The 5797-nt window shown below is 59.0% G+C and overlaps 1 pseudogene; it reads left to right on the top strand.

Annotated features, from left to right (window-relative positions):
- Window positions 1–5797, top strand: part of LOC102756478 — a 62780-nt pseudogene that overhangs the window by 45043 nt on the left and 11940 nt on the right.

The following is a 5797-nucleotide window of genomic DNA, read 5'->3' on the forward strand; positions in this document are numbered from 1 at the left end:
GCCTCTTTTGGGTTCGACTTCTCTTTGCTTTGGTCCTGTTTTGTTTGTTATCATCTTCTTTTTTATTTTCTCTTTCCCATCTTTTGTTTCCCCGTCCCCTCCCTGCCCATCCCGCTCCCTTCCCCACCCCGACGTTCTTCCCCCTCCAATAGAACCGTCTGCCCCCCCTCAAGATGTTAAGTGTGTCAGCACACGCTCCACGGCCATTTTGGTAAGTTGGCGCCCGCCACCGCCGGAAACACACAACGGGGCCCTGGTGAGCTATAGCGTCCGCTACCGACCGCTGGGCTCGGAGGACCCGCAACCCAAGGAGGTGAACGGCATCCCCCCGACCACCACTCAGATCCTGCTGGAGGCACTGGACAAGTGGACGGAGTACCGCATCACGACTGTCGCTCACACAGAGGTGGGACCAGGGCCCGAGAGCTCGCCCGTGGTCATCCGCACCGACGAGGACGGTAAGCACCGCCCTGGCCTGGGGACCCCCCTGAACTTCCAGTCCACCCCGCCCTGGAGCCTCCTGTCTGGAAAACGGGGCTGGCTGGTGGCCAGGAGGTAGAAGCCACTGTCATGAGAGGGAGACGCGAAGCGAGCTCTCACCCCGAGAAACCCCGGGCTCCTTGGCTGGGAATTCTCTGCTCTAGACCTTTGGGCACCATTGGCTCCCTGAGCCTTGTGCCTGGAAAGTTGAGCTGGCACCCCCGCCTCTTGGTCCAATGGTCGAAACCCGGGAACCAAGGTGTAAGAAGCAGCAAGCAGCACTTGCAAAAAATCTATGGTCCCCTCACCCCAAATACCCCCCGTTCAGACTTCTCTTGGGATGAGCCAGGATCTGCGGCTTCCTGGGTCTGACCCATCCTACATAAGTGTAGGCTGACTGTGTGCTGATAACATTTAACCAGCAACTACCGGGAGACAGAGAGACTGATCTGTGCCGTTGGTCAAATTCTGGGGGGTCAGTATCCTGCCGCGGCCAGTTGCGAGGTGGAAAGTTTTAAGCTGCAAAGGGAGATGGATGCTCAGGGCCTGGGGCTCAAGGAGGCGAGGAGCTTCCCCAGTAACACCGAGCCCCTTTGAACCCGGTTTGCTTTCCGAGCCACGGGCCGCATTGGGTCGGAAGCCTGGGGAAGAGACGAAGCAGCTCTTCATGGGACGGGGGGCGGTCAGGTTCTGACCCGGGGGCTGGCTGGGAAGGCGCCCCAGTGCCCAGTGGGGGCCGCACTGCCTGGTTCAGACCCTGCTTGGCCGCTTTCTGAGCCTGTGACCGTGGCATCCACTTTCGGGCCTCGGGGTCCCCATCTGTAAATGAGGAAGGAGCCGCTCTGTGGAGCCATGCTGTGAGGATGGCGGCGTGTGCCTAGGTCCTTAGAACAAAGCGTGGGTGCCCTCCTCTGTCCTGTGGCCTGGGAGGGAGCCGTGGGCACTGGGGCTGCGCAGTTGCCCATCTGTAAATGGTGGTGTGCGCTTAGGGCGCCCAGTTAATCAGCAGCCACTTGTCACCCCGGCATCGGGCAGCTGCCCGGGGCAGGGCCGGGCGCCCCAGTAACGGCACCCCCCACCCTCCCCTTCGTTCCTGCTTCCCTCCTCCCCCTGCCAGTGCCCAGCGCGCCGCCGCGGAAGGTGGAGGCGGAGGCGCTCAACGCCACGGCGTTGTAGGTTCTTGGTATTCATCACTTTGAATATTTCTTGCCACTCCCTTCTGGCCTGCAAAGATTCTGTTGAGAAATCAGCTGACAGTCGTATGGGTATCACCCTTGCCAGGCCGGCAGCATGGCCAGATCCGCGGCTACCAGGTCCACTATGTGCGCATGGAGGGCGCCGAGGCCCGGGGGCCACCGCGCATCAAGGACATCATGCTGGCTGATGCCCAGGTGGGCGGGGCTCTGGGGCAGGGCCTGGGAGGGTGGCGTTCCAGGAGGGTGGGGATGGGGTCCCCCCCCTGCGCTCCTGCCCTCTCGCTGCTTCTCTCTTTCTGGCCGCCCCGCTCATCTCCTCCTCTCTCCCCTGCCGCCTCCTCCCACGCTCAGTGGGAGACGGATGACACGGCCGAATATGTAAGTAGTGCCCTCTGGCCACTGGCGTGCTTTCCCGCGGGCCGTGCCTTGCTGTTCTGTGACACCCACCCCTGCACGCCCCTTGTCAAAGGGTCTCCTCCCCTGGGTCCCCGATGCACCCCTCTTGGAGCCAGCAGTCTCAGTTTTCACATCGGGCAAATGGGCCCAGCAGCCCCAGGGGCACCTGCATGGGACCCCAGAGGGGTGACCTGGACACAAGACAGAGGTCATCCCTTATCCTTCTTACCTGGGTGGCCCCTAGATCCCAGTTACACACACACACACACCACTTGCAGGCCTCTCCATTTGCACAAGCCGTTCTGGGGCCTGGGATGCCTTCCCTACGGTGCCCACCCACTCCTCCACCCCCCAACCTCCCTGTTGGACCCAGACCAGACCCGGTCACTTTCCAGCCCGGCCTGACCCTTCTATCACCTGCCGCAGGCTTCCCTGACCTAGAACTTTCTCTCTCTGTTCAGAGTGTCCATTTCATTCTGGCCCTTGAATGAGGGCGGGGCAGGGACCCGGGGTTAGAAAGGAGGCCTGGAGCGCCACCGTCTTCATCCTTCCGAGCTTGTTCCGGAGGCCCTGGGCCTGGCTGGGGTTGCTGTGTGACTCTGGGTCAGTTACCGCCTCTCTGGGCTGTCTTTCTGCCTTTCATACGGAGGCCACAGGCTCTTTCGAGAGCCCCAGGTCTGATGCTAAATTGACACTGGCCCTACCTCCTTCCCTAGGGAAGTTTCAGTCCCCCCCCCCCCCCCAGGCCCTGGGAGGGTCTAAATGTGAGGCTCAGGGGCAGGAGACCCTCTGTTCATGCATCCCTGCCCCCCCTCATGCTCTTGACCTGGGGACCCCCCTGAACTCCCAGGCATGCTGGACATGTTTGTGGTGTGCATGTGTGGGGACATGGACATGTGTGTGATGGTGTTCATGGGGCTGTGTGCAAGCAGGGTGCTCTGGCATTGGTTGAACAAGCAGTCATTGATGGAGCACCTACTGTAGGCTAGCTCCTGCGTGAGGTGCTGCAGAAATGACAGCTCTGAGCCTGCCCTCCCTGGGTCACAGTCCAGTGTGGGAGAGGGGTGTCATGGGAAAGAGATACAAATATGTGTATCGTTACAGGCTGGCGGAGGCAGTAGACTGGTGTAAATGTCAGCTCTCCAGATGGGTGGGTGGGGCCGCCCTGCTCTGTAGCATTTGGCGTAAATATTCCCACCACGTCAGTTTCAAGCTACAGCTAGATGTGCAGGGGCTCATGTTTGTATAGTTTTCTACCACAAGGGACAAGTGACCAAATAGCGTAGTGGTAAACGTAGAAAAATAGTTAGGACGGGGGTATTGAGTATTTAATACCTTTGTGCTTTTAAATTTTTTATTTTTATTTAATTGTAAGTTTACATAATTTACTTTTTAGTATTGGCTGGATTTAATAACTGGCTCACAAAATTCCTGAACATTTAAATATTGGCTCTCGTGAGCTGGTATAGGAAATTCCAGCACACCAATGGTCGTAGTGGAGGCAGGGAAGAGCCTGTGCAAAGGTCCTGTGGCAGGACTGGGGCTGGTGTGTTGGAGGAGCAATAAGGAGGTCCTTGTAGCTGGAGCAGAGTGGGTGAGGGGAACAGAAGGAGGTGAGAGCGGGGAGGAGATATGGCAGAGATTGCAGGGCCTTCTAGGCCATGGGGAAGACGGGATTTTACCCCAAGGGAGGTGGGAAACCTGGAGACCTGTGGGCAGAGGAGGGATGGGACCAACTCAGATGCTCACAGGCGCCCTCCGGTGGCTGCTGCAATGACAGACTCTGGGGATGCAGTGGGAGCCTGATTACTAGGGCAGGGGCAACTCCCTGTTCAGTGCGGCTGCGTGTGCTCATCTCAGCATGGACCTGCTCCGTCGGGGTCTCTGCATGAGGTTGTGTGCACGTCTTTGTCTGAGGACCAGCCCCCATGTCCACCTTGTTTGAGCCCAGCCCTAGAAGGAGGGTGGACAGGGCTGGTCTCACCCTGCTTGCCTCACTGACCCACCCCTGCCTGCAGGAGATGGTCATCACAAACCTGCAGCCTGAGACCACCTACTCCATCACTGTAGCCGCCTACACTATGAAAGGCGATGGCGCTCGCAGCAAACCCAAGGTGGTAGTGACCAAGGGAGCAGGTATGAGACCCCTCCCCCCTGGCTCCTTTGCCCCTGGAGTCCCCGCAGCAAGCGTTCTTGAGCCCATGTGGGGAAAGGGTGTGCTGGGCAGGGGGAGCCGCCAGAGCAAATGGGGTGGGGGCTACTCAAGGGGGCATTCGGGGCCCAGCAAGGCCCAACCCCATCTCCTCGTCATCACTCTCTTCCTTAGCTACTTGGCTCCATCCAGATGCAGATAGTTAACAGCCACCGCTCACGCCCTCATCCTCCTGGCTCTACCCGGCTGCTCCCTCTGCTCAGCCTCCCTCTCCTCCTGGCTGTCTCCTCCCCATCCTTTAGGTCATTGCTTCGTTTCTACCTCATCTGGAAGCCTTCCCCACCCCACCCCTATCCCACAGTCTTGGTCTGATGCCTCTTCTGGGGCCCCCAGCACCCTGTCATGCCTCCGTCATGGCTCTGATCCCCTGTCATTTGGGGGCGGTGTCCTCATCGCTCCAGCTACCCCAGGAAGCCGCCTCTCCTGGCAGCCCTGCCTCAGTTTCCCCTTCTGGCTCCTCCCATCAGTCCCAAGGTTCTGTTTTTGCCCCAGCCACCATTGAGCTGAGTGAGGAGAGAGCCGTAGCTGTGAAATGTAAGGGGGAGATGTCCCAGGCAGAGGGCACAGCCCAGGCAAAGGCTCGGAGTGTGAGAAACAGTAGAAAGGCCTCCATCCCACTCCCCACACCCTTCCTCTCTCCGGGACACTCGATGCCACCCCTGACCACAGTCTGACATTCAGGCTGGACACAGCCCCTCTCTGCATTGCTGCCAGCCCCGCGCATGCTGTTTCCTGAGCCTGGTTAGTCTGTGTATCCTCCAGGGTGCAGTGCCCATGTCACCTCCTCCGAGGAGCCTCCTATGGTCTCTCAGGGACATTGCATTAGAGCTATGCTTGCTAAGCCAAGCCCACTGCAGACACTGTGACTGCTCATAGCACAGTCCATTAAAGGTCCTGATAAGTCCTGCAGTGGGGGAAGCCTGGTTTCCTTTGCAGAGCCCAGCTTTCCCCCTTCTCTGCCTGACCCCAAAACCTCTCTTGGCTCATTCATTGCTACTCAGACTGTGAAAACCATAAGGCATGTGCAGGATTTGGGCACTGCTGTGTCCCATGGGTATTAATCAGGTACCAGCAAAGGGCAAGTAAACAAGGCAAGAAATGTCTGGCTTCCTGACTAAAGGAGCAGATACAGAGATGAGGCCACTGTGACGTCTGTGGGTGTTTTCCTTTATTGGGGTCTCCTTGCTGTTCCTTACCCTCACCCAGCACAGGCCTGCCTCAGGGCCTTTGCACTGCTGTTCTCTCTGCCTGGAACACTGTTCCTTCTAGACCTCCCTGCGGCTCCCTACCTGCCTTCTTCACTTCGTCGTTTCTCAGTGAGGCCTATCTAAGACCCATTTTAAAACTGCAACCCTACCCCCTGCTCCCTGGCTGGCGGGCGGTCACTGATGCTGGCCCTGTGTCCCCACAGTGCTGGGCCGCCCCACCCTGTCGGTGCAGCAGACCCCCGAGGGCAGCCTGCTGGCACGCTGGGAGCCCCCAGCTGGCACCACCGAGGACCAGGTACTGGGCT

This window comes from Myotis davidii, unplaced genomic scaffold (assembly GCF_000327345.1).
Source record: "Myotis davidii unplaced genomic scaffold, ASM32734v1 scaffold341, whole genome shotgun sequence".
In the NCBI taxonomy this organism is placed as follows: domain Eukaryota; kingdom Metazoa; phylum Chordata; class Mammalia; order Chiroptera; family Vespertilionidae; genus Myotis; species Myotis davidii.